Source organism: Drosophila subpulchrella, unplaced genomic scaffold (assembly GCF_014743375.2).
Source record: "Drosophila subpulchrella strain 33 F10 #4 breed RU33 unplaced genomic scaffold, RU_Dsub_v1.1 Primary Assembly Seq26, whole genome shotgun sequence".
In the NCBI taxonomy this organism is placed as follows: Eukaryota; Metazoa; Arthropoda; class Insecta; order Diptera; family Drosophilidae; genus Drosophila; species Drosophila subpulchrella.
In genome coordinates this window covers 277,466-291,244 of record NW_023665556.1, presented here as the reverse complement: position 1 = coordinate 291,244, position 13,779 = coordinate 277,466, and the positions used below count along the sequence as shown (strand labels likewise).

The window sequence follows — 13,779 nt, the reverse complement described above, 5'->3', positions numbered from 1 at the left end:
AAAAAGTCTTGGGCGAGCTTTTAGAACGAGAGAGACGAAGAAGAAAGACGTGAAATATATACGAAGTAAAAGAACGACGCGAGTAATAATCCAAAACGCTGTTGAAATTCCTATTAAATTCCTAAAACTATATTCAGAACTACTTATCACTATTCCTTTTAAATAAAACTATAAACATATTATAATTAAATTACAATTAGTGGGACTTTTCATTTACATCATAAAAACCAATCCCACATAAGCGTTAGATTTTAAAAAATTTTAAAATTCTTTTTTCTGGGGATATTGACCGTACAAATCGAAAAATTCTGCTGACCTACGACTATCAAAATAAAATTCAATCCAATGAGTTCCAGGTTGATCTGAAGTGTCGGTATTCGCAATTATTAGTGCGGGATACTTTAAAATAGTTTTTGGTAACCTATCCGAAGGAAAAACTCCTTTAAAAATAGATTTTGTCTTTGGATGCTTAGAAAGAAAATGTTCAATTTGTAAAGTATTCATTTTAAAAGAGCGTACGAATATGTCTATGCTTATCAATATCAATCATTGAATCGTATTCACAGTATACCAAGCAAGTAACTGCTTCAGCAAGTGGTTCCGAAAATCTTCCTTCGATTCTTATAGTACCTTGAGAGATTAAATTTGAACATATAGTTGAATTTGATTGATCCGCAGTTAAGTCAAAGCCTAATATAAAACTGTTTGAATCAAACATTTCCTTGGTAATTTGTAGTCCACGATCGTAATGTTTAATTCCACATGATCTAAAAAGCATATTATAACCTCTTGAGCTTTGAACCTTTTCAGCGTTCGAGTAATCGAACTCCAGAGCCTGGGAAGGAACTTGAACTCCATTAACCAATAGGTTAAAGCGTTGAATTTTAAAATGTTCAAATTGAAATGGGTCTAAGGCTCGGTTTCCTGAGTATGAGCTGTTTTTAACCATACAAAAGGCCAGAAAATTTGGTATTTGACCAATAACTGCGTTGTAGAGCTGGAAATAACATCGGCGATGTATCGATACATCAATGTTTTCCAAAACTCGGGAAACATCGAGGTTTTCAAACATCGATGTTCCATCACTGCTTGGCAGAAAAGAATCTTGGTAAGCTAAGCACATTTTTGATTAATTAAGTAAAATAAACTAAAATATACGTTCAAATTGGTATAGATCTCGACAAATATTGGTGTTGTTGGCGCTTCGATATGGAGAAGATCGCCAACACCAGAATCCACAGCAGAGTCAGACCTATTATTCAGTTTTTTACAAACTAATCAAACTCAAAAAATTCATAGCGGTCACACGGATTCCATATTGGCTTTGCAACAATACTTGAATGCGAGTAATTTGAACCCTGCCCAAAACCCTTTGGATTATTGGAAGGTACAAAAAATAACAATTTAATTGGAAACCAACTTAAAAATCCAATTTCTTCTTTCATCAGATATTAAATGACGCCGGATTCAAAACATGCGTTTTTAAATACTTCTGCGTACCGGCCACCTCTACTAAAAGTGAGAGGATGTTCAGTAAAGCTGGACTAGTTGTAAGCGAGAAGAGAATATGATTTCATTCCTAAACAAAAATGATTGGATAATTTAGTTTTTTTTTTTTAATTTTTTTGAGTAGAACTTTATACTGTTTTTTTAATTTGTTTTTAATTGAATTGTGATTTAATTTTACTTTTTATGTTGAACGAGTAGTTTAAGTTTCACTTTGAATTTGCAGGAAACAAAAACAGAAAACAATGGATCTTAAATAAAGCATAATTTTTTATGATGAACTTACACATTGCATTTATTTGTGGTATTCGTTTATAATATTATATGAAGTAAAAACATTTTTCAAAATTACACCCAAAAAAAATTCGATGTATCGATACATCGATGTTTTTTTCTGAAAAACATCGATGTAGGTAAACATCGATGATTTTCCAGCTCTACTGCGTTGTCTATCGACAGTGTATTGTTTCCTGGATATATTGTAAATGATTTGACTTCAACCTTGCTGAATGGGTACAGAGCATTTTTTGTTTGTAAAACATGATGATGAGCCAATAAAATGCTTGGGTTAACTGCTATATGGTTCATGAAAAGTTGTGCTTCTAGTATCTTTAAATTTGATTCAGTACCAGTTTCCATTAAATAAAACGCTGTTTTTTCAATATTGAAATTAATTCTTAAATCAACCAAGCAGTTTGGTTTGATTAAAAATATCTCCATGAACTTTTCCGAATAACTCAACCTTGTTACTATTTTGAAACATATTTTTAAGGGTCTCATTCGAGTCCGGATAAACATATTTTCCTGCTGTTATTCTCCTAAAATTTGGAAAATAACCTTGGGAGGCCAAGTGACTTTCAGAGGCGTCACTCCCATAGTTTAAAATTGTTTGCAAATACGCTCTATAGTGATAATTATTATCACTTTGCGATACCAGTATATTATTTAAATAAACTGATGAACTTCTAAGTATTGAATGTAGAATATTATTTACAAGACCAACAGCATTTCCTTCAATGCTGTTGTTATCATTTTTTTTAAGTTGCACAACAAGTCGTAAATAAACACTTGATAAATCTCGATACGTTTCACCATTTCCCAAGCAAACAAATTCGATTGAAGAGGCGCCGTCCAAAGAAGCAATTGGATTCTATGAGACTTCTTCAGTTCTTAAAATAGAACTTTGCGTGGGGTGTGCCGCAAACAAATCTAATTCACTTTTCATATATTCGATATTCGTACTCATTTTGCTTTAGAAAAAATATCTTTAATATTTAATTTTCTTGTTGATTTTTTTTTATGTTGCGTTTAGGTATGTTTACGTTGTCGTTTAGATGTATAATGAAGTCGTTTTTTCCTATTACCTGGCCTTTTATTTCTTTTTCCACTTCCACTTTGAAAACGGGTAATTTTATCAATTGCTTTATTTGAAAGATTTGTTAAAGCAATTTTACTTTGTTCTTGAATTATATTTCTTAAGGGCTTTCTCCCAAATTCATTGATTACAGCCTTACCACTCTCAGCAGCCTGATTTTTTATAGCAGTTATGCCCGAAAGAAAAAGACGTTTTATGTAATTAAAAAGACCGCTAAAAAAAAATTCGATTTCGATATGTAAAGACTTCCGATGTTGCTTAAGCCCCCACCACACTGATTTACATAATAATCCTGATAAGATTTCACCATAATGACTATTTTAGTTCTAAATAAATAATATTTGGGTATGCATTATTTATAGTCCTGACCTTCTCCTTCTTCTAAAGTGAAGAGTAACGAAAATCGGAACAGCTGAAGTTTCAAATGGTACCTTATATCCATTGGAATCAGTAATTAGTATTGAGATTTCATTTGGTGACCATATGTCCAAAGGATAATATTCAATATTATTAAATTGAATATTTTGTTCCTTTCCATTATAATGCAATACACGAAGGCATCGCGGTCTTTTACTACCTACTGACCTTGGTTTTATTATGTCAGTGTAAATAAAAATCAATCCATTTTCATGTATATTCGTTTGAATGGATACATTTTTATATCTAAATGTTTCAGCATTTACAAGACTAACAAATTCGGTTTCTTCAGCGACATTTTTATCTTGGTTAGGTGTATATTTAATGTAATTATTTAAATATATATCTGTAATACCGATTTCCCAATCATCGTTCATGACTTCTGGAATGTTTACAATGTTTGTAAATGCGCACTTTACGTTGTCAGGAAAAACATTCATTAAGTCATTACTTTACAATGTTATAAAAATCTCATTTAAATAACCCATATTTGATTTTTTATGGAAGTTAATGATACGAAATCAAATTTAATTTATTTTTACCGGCTTGTACTGGGTTTTTTGTTCTAACCGATCGCATTAACCTTTCACGTCCTGTTACATATATATAATTTTAAAGCCTAGTACTCACAAAGCTTTTCGTCGGGTCTGTTTTTCATCGCGGTACTCAGATGAGCTAAGGAAATACCAGAAAAAATACCAGATTTCGGTTAAAAAAACGGTTAAAGGAGGTCAGTGCAGATAAAAAAGGACGCCTAATCCAAGCTTTTGCCCATTATTGTAGGACTTGACCGACAGGAAACAAAACCACAAAGGGGTAAATCCGCAGAATAGTTGAAGCGTTAGAGGAGATCCACTAGAGAATCCCAGTAGGAAGGAACATGGGACATCGCTCGATCTCCGACGAGCTCTCCATTGAGGACTCCTCCCTCACCAGCTACTTGTCAGCTGGTGATGGAGCGAAGGTAGAGGATGAGTCGGCTTCTATAGGGAGGAGGAAATAAGGTCGCCCGCGAAGGGACAGATGGAGGAGCCATCACCAGCCATTATTGACCAGCTCGGAGCTGGACTACAGATGGCGCGGGAAAGATGGCGAAGCATCCGTGGGACGAGAGGGAAGCCTTAAACTTCTAGTTTACATAAATAAAAACATTCGATGAAAATGTTATTTATTTTAATTTTAATTTCTTTGGGCAGCAGCAGACTCTTCTTTTTTAAATTGAAATTCCAATTGATTTGTTTTCCGTTTGACAACAAGCCCAGCTGCTTGACAGTAAGACCATGCTACATGCATGGCGGGTGAACTTTAAAAACTTCGGTCACACTACAAAGAATAAGATTTTTCCACTAGTGAAACTCTTAGCCGATCTGAGAACTAGGCTTAATAACGTAAAGTTTCTGTTTTCAATTTTTGTAGTTTTGCTTTTAATTTACGTTGTCGTTCATTAAGCTTCACTTTGAGCACTGGTTTCTCTAATCCTATTTTCTTTTTATCTGTTTGACTATCTAAAAAAGAGGTTTCACTCACTTTTCGTTTATCTGATACTACATTTTCTTTTTTATTTGAACTAAAATCATCATCATCACTTTCAGGCGGAAAATCGGGGAACTCAAATTTTTCCTGAGTGTTCGTACTTTGATGTTGATTTGGATGTGCTGGGTTTTATATCAATCCAATCAGTGGTTTGGGATTCACTTGTTCTGGTTGTAATAGGATTCGCTTTTTGTTAATTTTGAAGATCTCATGATTTATTAAGTTTTTTATTTTGATAGTAACCTAATTCTTGACGAATTTTGAGCCATTTATCGAAAGATCGTTAATGCCCTGAGTGAGATCAATAAGTAAATATCCGTGAGGTTGTTCCGTTACTTCTATATATATTCTAAATAGCTCCGTTGGGCTTTCTGGGTATATTTGTCTTGCTAAACATTGAAATTGAAGCTTATCACGAGGATTTTTGAAAGCAACAATGTATTTGGTATTAAGTGAAATATCTCTGGTGTGCGTAGATTTATGAAATATGTTCTGAGTTACCACTGTTACTGATAAATTCCTATGGTGTGATCCTTTTGTAAACAGTTCACACACATTTTTATTAAAGGCTCCCATCATCAGGTCATCCAATACTAAAAGAATTGGTTCATTCGTTTCATTTTCAACTGTTTCAGGGACTCCTTTAAAATATTCAATCTTTTCGAAATTGGGCTTGGCACTCTCCTCTGCATAACAACAAATAATTCGATCTATTGAAATATTAAAAAGATCATTCTTTTTGGTGATTAGATTTTCTAGGGTTGTTTTTCCCGATCCTGAGGGTCCACAAATAAGCATTGTAAAAGGATGTATAAATTGTGTAAACACTTTTTTATTAAAAAATTTATTTTCTTCGGAATGAATTTTAATATATTACGTTATTACTAATTGCTTATATAATGTTTTTAAGTTACACTAGGTTTAATTAATACTCTCTTGATCGCGTTTCTTGGAGCAGTTCTTCTCGAAATGAGTATCAGATCCGCAACAATTACAATAAATAAGTTGCGAGTATCCATTTTTACGAGGATAATTTCCAAGAAATCTTTTAAAAGAATCCATAATAAGAGACAACCTGATAGGACCATGAATTTTTTTTTACTAAATTTTAAACACATGTGTCACCATTGCTATATATTTCATAATTGTTGATTTCTAAGAATACAAACAGCTTAAACAAGTTATTTAATGAACATCGAAGTGGAAGTTTTTTCTTATGTATTCTACAATATGTAAAAAAAATAGGGTAGTTGAGCTAAACTTCTTCCAATATCTATATCGATAATGTTTGTTGATAAATACTTGATTAAAAAATTATTTTTAATTTTACCACGAACAAGAACTGTGTGCTACTTATTAAGTGGTGTTAGTATTTCTTCAAGACTTGTGTATGGAATATCTCCAGCTGACCAATCCAATCCGTTTACGTTCTGCTGGTTAAGGTGCTGCTGCTTAAGAGCTCCATTATCCAATTCTTTTATGTTATATGGCGGTTTGAAATGAAACAAATTAGGTATAACAGTTCCAGCAGGCATAAACGCCAGCTCCTTAACGAAAACTTGTTTCTTGTTACCAAGTACATATTGAAAATCTACTATAATGCTTGAATTACGATCGACTGTGTTCATCATTGGTTGAGATTTTTTAATCAACTGAGGTTCTGCCTGCTAGGGCTTTCTCCTTTATATACCGGTAAGACTAGAACATAATTACAGCTTATTTAAAGTAATCTTACCTGAAAAAAATAAAACTTCTCGAAAGAAACAGGATCACGAAGTCATTTTTGGATTCGAGTATTATGTTGTTCATAACTTAAAATTGAAATGTGGTCTGTCAACTACTCGAAAATTTTTGCCAATGGTTTGGATGCAGTAAAGTAAAAATAATTTAATTGGATTTGACAAAGACGAATGGATGCAACTGCTTACGTATAAGGAATTTATTCAGTTGAAACTGGACCAGTATGACTTCTTGATGCCTGATATAATTATTGATCATCCGTGCTTGCATTCCATAAAATGTAACTATACGAGGTGTGTTCAAAAAGTAAGGTGACTTTGTATTTTCAAGAAAAACTATTAATTTATTTATCAATATTAATGTTGTCCCCTTCAAAGTAATCCCCCTCAGATACAATACACTTATGCCAACGGTTTTTCCAATCCTCAAAGCACTTCCCATAAGCACTTTTCGGTATAGCCTTGAGCTCTTCCAGCGATGCAGTCTTTATCTCTTCAATCGTTGGAAATCTCCGTCCTTTCATAGGTCTCTTTAGTTTTGGGAACAAGAAAAAGTCACATGGGGCCAAATCCGGTGAATATGGTGGCTGAGGCATTATTGTGGTGTTGTTTTTGGCCAAAAAATCTCTCACAAGCAAAGATGAGTGAGCAGGGGCATTATCGTGATGCAAAAGCCATGAATTGTTTTTCCACAATTCTGGACGTTTCTTTCGTATTGCTTCTCGCAAACGGCGCATAACTTCCAGATAATACTGTTTATTGACCGTACGACCATATGGTAAGAACTCCTGATGCACCACGCCATGGTAATCGAAGAATACAGTGATCAAAACTTTGACATTTGATCGAACTTGGCGTGCTTTTATCGGTCTTGGCTCACCTGGGCTCTTCTATTGTGACGATTGGGCTTTGGTATCGATATCATAACCATATACCCATGATTCGTCACCAGTTATGACTCTTTTGAGTAAATCATCCAACAGCTCTTGAGCGATGCTCATGCGACGGTTCTTTTGGTCAAAATACAGCAATTTTGGAACAAACTTCGCTGACACACGACTCATGCCCAAAACGTTTGAAAAAATTTCATGGCACGAGCCAAGCGATATACCGACATCTTCAGCAACTTCTCTGATAGTGATTCGACGATTTTCCAAAACAATTTTCTTCACTGCTTGAACGTTTTCATCAGTTGCTGACGTGCTTGGGCGTCCAGAGCGAGGCTCGTCATTGGCATCTTCCCGGCCATCTTGGAAGAGTTTGTACCACTTGTAAACATTTTTTTTACTCAGAACAGTTTCACCGTATGCCACTGTCAACATTTCAAGTGTTTCGGAGCACTTCATTTTATTTTTTACACAAAATTTGATGCAAATCCTTTGATCCATATTTTTCGATAGCAAAAAATCGCTGAACACTCAAAACAACTTGTTACCTTTACGCCTCTCACAACTAAACAAAAAAGGGAATTCAATTGAAACTTGGTACAGATGTTAGGGAAGGGTGTACCAACATAACAAAACAAAAAAATCGATAATCGAAAATATGTTGCCCGCGAAATTTGAAAAGTCACCTTACTTTTTGAACACACCTCGTAGATTTAGGAAATCAGATAATCAGTACGTTTTTGTAATTAATCAGTATAGTAACAAAATTGAGTTTGATTCAGAGTCCTGGAGATCATTATAAAGATTAGGCATATTTTTTATTACATTTTTATGTTGGAACTCCATATTACGACAGCAAGTAATATATCTTTACAATAATCATATTATTCCTAAGTGTGTATCTTTACAAAAATGTGATATTTAACTTTCTGATTTAGAAGGTACCTATGATGATGAAATTCATAAGGCAGTGCGAAAAAACTTTATACGGCGAAAGTTCGTTCAAAAAGGGATAAATGACACATGGCAATTTGAATTAGTTTTGGAAAGAAAATAAGGGTTTTAGATATTTACTGACCGTTATTGACACGTTCTCAAAGTATGCATACGCCGAGGCAGTTAAGACAAAGTCTGCCCTGGATTTAGCAGAGGCAATGAAATCTGTTTTTAAAAAGACTAAAAGTACACCCAAGAATATTCAGTCAGATCAAGGGAAAGAATTTTTTAATTCCACTTTTAGGAAATTAATGGATATATTTGATATAAATCATTATCATACTTATACGCATCTCAAGGCTTCTATATGTGAACGCTTTAATCGAACATTAAAAAATCGTATGTGGAAAATGTTTAGTATGCAGGGTAAATATAAGTGGATTCATAACATCAATTATCAATCAATACAATAATTCTTATCACCGAACAATTCAAATGAAGCCTATAGATGTCTGCACGAAAAATGAAGAGTTTATTTTAAAATCAGTATATAATATACCAAAAATATTTCCAAAACATAAATTTTTAGTAGTTGATTTTGTTTGAATAAGTAAATACAAGGCAGCATTTATGAAGGGATACGAACCTAATTGGACCACAGAAGTTTTTAAAGTTTTAAAAGTCAAGTCTACATACCCCGTAACATATGAAATACAAGATTACATGGGTACCCCTATTAATAGGTCATTTTATGAAGAGGAACTTCAAAAAGTGAAAGACAAAAATGCTTTCCTCGTAGAGAAAATACTAAAAAGGAAAAATAATCAAGTGCTTGTAAAATGGAGCGGTTTCGATTCCAGCCACAACAGATGGATATCTGTAAATGACCTGCTAAGGTAATAAAACGCAACAATAACAAGCTTAATTTGTTATCTATTTATTTACAAATTTTTATTCTTATAATATAAATATATAAACATTTATTTAGTAATGGGTTTAATTTTGGATATGTTCAATATTATAATGACCATGAGCCAATGTATTACAATTATCTGGTAAAATATATCTCTTATCATCCTTATAATTAAGACTTATTTTGTTCATCATTTCAGTATAGAGGATGTGCGACCTACTTCGAATAACTCGCTGGGATCCATAAAATGTTTTTTTATATTTTATACATTCTATATAATCTTCATGATTCAGTTTTTTAATAACTGATTTCTTAACTCCTTTAGTTTTTTTTATACATTCGTTTTCGTTTCCTTCCTTATCAACTAAACAAGAGTATGCCTTAGCCTTAAGTCCAGCAAAAGAAGTCATAACCCTACCTGCATGTTCATCCTTCATTTTTCCAGGTTCCCTATTATTAGCTTGAACTATATTAAATTGGTTGTCTAGTTTATAATTTGAGGTATCGAATCGTTCGGGATTTTCTTTTATAGTTTCGTAAAAGTCTTCCTCTGAAGATAAAATAAATGAATCTGTATCCATATAAATTATTTTCGAAGAAGGACTTTTAAGTAATAGTAATAGAAAATTATAATAAAATTCATACATTAACCATTTAGATAATTCTAAAACAGGAACACCTATGTATATTGGATTATCATACATAATTTTTGATGGAATATCTCAACGCTATGGAAATCATGTTTAGCTATGCGTTGCCTGAAGCCTGGCGAATTTTGCCTTGATTTGTAATGTCTTACTAATACTATATTTCTTCGCTTGGCGACATTTTCCATTATTTTGCCGTTGTACGCCGGGGGGTAGCGGGGTACCGTGGTGGCGCTGGTGGAATGGCGTGGGAGGCGACGGCGGCAAAAACTGGCGGCGTCGGCGGGCTGCTTCGCTGGGCTTCGGTGGCTTGCTGCTGGTGCGTTTGCTGCTGGTGCTGCGGAAGCTGTAGGGGAGAAACCACTCGAACGCGTATTGCCCCTTAATCGGAAATAAATGTACGCACAAAAAGTTAAGCTGGTAAAAAGTAGGCGGGGGTACGACCGCGGGTTATTTCAATAAGAACTCCAGAATCGAACTAAACTAGTCTAAGCTCCGCTCTGCGCTCCAAAGCGCAGCGGAGACTTCTTAGAGGGCGCTAGGAACAGCGCAGGAGAGCGGGAGCGCGAGAGAGCGGGAGAGCGGGAGAGCTGGAGAGCGGTAGAGCGGTGCAGCTGGATAGCGGGGCCAGTCCAGATTAGCCGGACAGTGGGCCTGAACATTCCGCCCCCCTTGCAATCGCTAGCGTTGCAAAAAAATAAAGGAGACGGAACTTCGGCCATTCGCCTACGCCTCAAGCCTGCGTACAGGCGCCGGAGACGATCCACCCGAACACCGTCTTCTGGGCTACTGGCAGTCCCTCGTCGACCACGTGGAAGCCCGGCTGTATCGCCTTCGGGTAGACGTCCGCGCCCAGGATCAATGACACAGTGGCTGGCAGGTGGAAAACCTCATCCGCGAGCGGTAGTTCCTTAAATTTTTGGACGACGCTCTCACTGAGCGCACGGATGGGACTGCGGATGCGCACGTTCGGCTCGATCTTGAGGACCACCTCCAGCTTGACGGCCTCGTCGACCTTCGAACGAATCGTCGCCGTGCATATGCTCTCATCGCCCACGTTTGTTGTCGGCAAACGAAACGCGGCGGCCAGGGATGCGTCGATGGAGCTTGTCGGGGTGCACGGATCGATGAGTGCGGCGATGTCGAACGTCTTCTTTCCGGTCTCGACGATCACCACAGCAGTCGGGAGGACATTGACGCTATGACGCTGGAGCAGTGCGGCGAGCGACGGAGCTGGTGTCGAGGACGCTGAGCGCGGTGGAGGGGCAGGCGTTCGGCGAGTTGGCGGATCTTGCCGGCGCGAACGCTGCGGAGAAGCGGGCTGTTACTTGGAGCCGGTCTTTTTCCGGGAAACAAGTTCGTGCATGTGGAGCAGCGTGTGATGATTCCGGTTGCACGCTCTGCACCGGTCACCGCTACGACAGCTCCCAGTGGAGTGCTCGTGTGCGAGACAGTTCGCGCAGTACTTGTTAATAAGAACTGCCCGCAGCCGCTTCTCTGCGCTCAGCTTTAGGAACCTCTGACACTTCCGAAGAGGATGGATTCCGCGGCAGACTCGGCATCGGTAGGACTGAGTACCTCTAGTACGTCTGCTATCCAAAGCCTGAGCGCTACGTGGACGGGGAGCCATTTTCCTGTTTAGAGTGTGGATAAGGAAAAAACAAACAGGGCTGATTAACAATGACGTGGATAATGGCTACGGACTAAGGTGTGTAAGAAACGCGGCTCGTTACGAGGTACTTTTGGGCGGCTCTCTTGGAAGAAGAACCACCTTGGTCACTGGACGTTTGACAATGCCGCGTGTCGTACGAATGTCGACTACGCGGACATTGCCATCGGCTCCCGGAAAAACGGAGTCTGTTCTTCCGAGTTGCCACTCATTTGAGGGCAAATTGTCATCCTTAATGACGACCAGATCGCCGACACGCAGATTTTCTGTGGGGACTTGCCACTTGTTGCGCTTGTGGAGCTCCTTAAGGTACTCCTCCTTCCATCGAGTGCGGAATTGTTGATGGAGAGACTTTAAGTGCTGCCACCGGTTCAGAATGGACTTGGACTCGCCCTTTACTTCAGGTTCCACTACGGATAGAAGAGGTCCACCAACAAGAAAGTGCCCTGGTGTCAACGGTAAGAGATCAGTTGGATCCTCGGACATGGGAGATAGCGGTCTGGAATTCAGACAAGCTTCGATTCTCGCTAGGAGGGTGGACAGCTCTTCAAAGGTGTACTTCCGTGTAGCGGTGGACTTGTAAAACAAGGTCTTGAAGCTCTTGACACCAGCTTCCCATAGGCCTCCCATATGGGGTGCCCCAGGAGGAATGAATTGCCAGGTGAGCTGCTGATGACTATACGCATCGGTCACAGACTCCTTAACGGTTTGCAGGAAGTCTCGGGAAAGCACGGTGGAGGCGCCGACGAAGGTCTTTCCATTGTCGGACTGGACTTGGCGAGGACACCCTCTTCTAGAGACGAAACGAGCGAAAGCGGCAAGAAACTTTTCAGTCGTTAAGTCGGATGTAGGCTCTAGATGGATGGCCTTTGTAGAAAAACAAACGAAAACCAACACATACCCTTTCGTAATGAGACAAGCTCTTCCGGTATAATTATACCCGTTACTCGTAGAGTAAAAGGGTATACTAGATTCGTCGGAAAGTATGTAACAGGCAGAAGGAAGCGTTTCCGACCCCATAAAGTATATATATTCTTGATCAGGATCACTTGCCGTGTCGATCTAGCCATGTCCGTCTGTCCGTCTGTCCGTCTGTCTGTCTGTCCGGATGAACGCTGAGATCTCGGAAACTATGAGAGCTAGGCTATTGAGATTTGGCGTGCAGATTCCTGAGCTTCTTACGCAGCGCAAGTTTGTTTCAGTAGAGTGCCACGCCCACTCTAACGCCCACAAACCCCTCAAAACTAAGGCTCCTACAGATGCTAGAGTAAAAATTTAAACTGAAATGAATTGTTCTCATCAATACCTATCGATTGACATAAAAAAAGTTTGCCACGCCCACTTTAACGCCCACAAACCGCCCACAAACTTCAAACAATCGTAAGTATGAACGCGGATATCTCGGAAACTATCAAAGATAGAGAATTGGGATTTCAGACTTAGATTTCGTAGTCTTGTACGCAGCTCAAGTTTGTTATTCGAATATGCCACGCCCACTCTAACGCCCACAAACCGCCCAAGCCTGTGGCGCCCACAATTTTCATGCTAGATACAAAATTTTAACTGAAATGTATTGGTCTCGTCAATACCTATCTATTGATCCAAAAAAAATGTTGCCACGCCCACTCTAACGCCCAAAACGCGTAAGTCTGTCTACCGCCGATAGGTGGCGCATTTCAATCTTGCTTTGCTGCTTGCATATATCCATTTCCCTTTGGTCCCTTTAGCTGAGTAACGGGTATCTGATAGTCGAGGTACTCGACTATAGCGTTCTTCCTTGTTTTGTATATCAAACGGGCCGGCGTAGTCCATCCCTGTGTACGTGAACGGACGGGAAAAAGACACTCGCTCTTTCGGGAAACTTCCCATCATCTGGACTTGCAATCTCTTTTTGTGGATAACGCATACCTTGCAGGAGTTAACCACTGCCTTCACCAAGTCCTTTATTCTCGGAACGCAGTATCTGGACCGAGTGAGACGCACCACTAACTGGTTGCCACCATGTAACGTAATGAGATGCGTGAATTTGACCAGAAGCCGCGAGAGTGCACATTCGTACGGCAGGATTATCGGATGTCGTTCATCATACCGCAAACTGTCGGATTCCGTTACGCGGCCGCATGCCCTGATTACCCCTTTCTTATCTAGAAAGGGGTT

The 13,779-nt window shown here is 38.3% G+C and overlaps 1 long non-coding RNA gene across 1 annotated transcript; it reads left to right on the top strand.

The window, feature by feature from the left end:
- The first annotated feature begins 816 nt into the window (after positions 1-816).
- LOC119559619 lies at positions 817-1,667 on the top strand. The gene is made up of 3 exons (XR_005220873.1): positions 817-1,108; positions 1,175-1,387; positions 1,449-1,667. It is a non-coding gene; the product is annotated as an uncharacterized LOC119559619 (long non-coding RNA).
- The last annotated feature ends 12,112 nt before the right edge of the window (positions 1,668-13,779 follow it).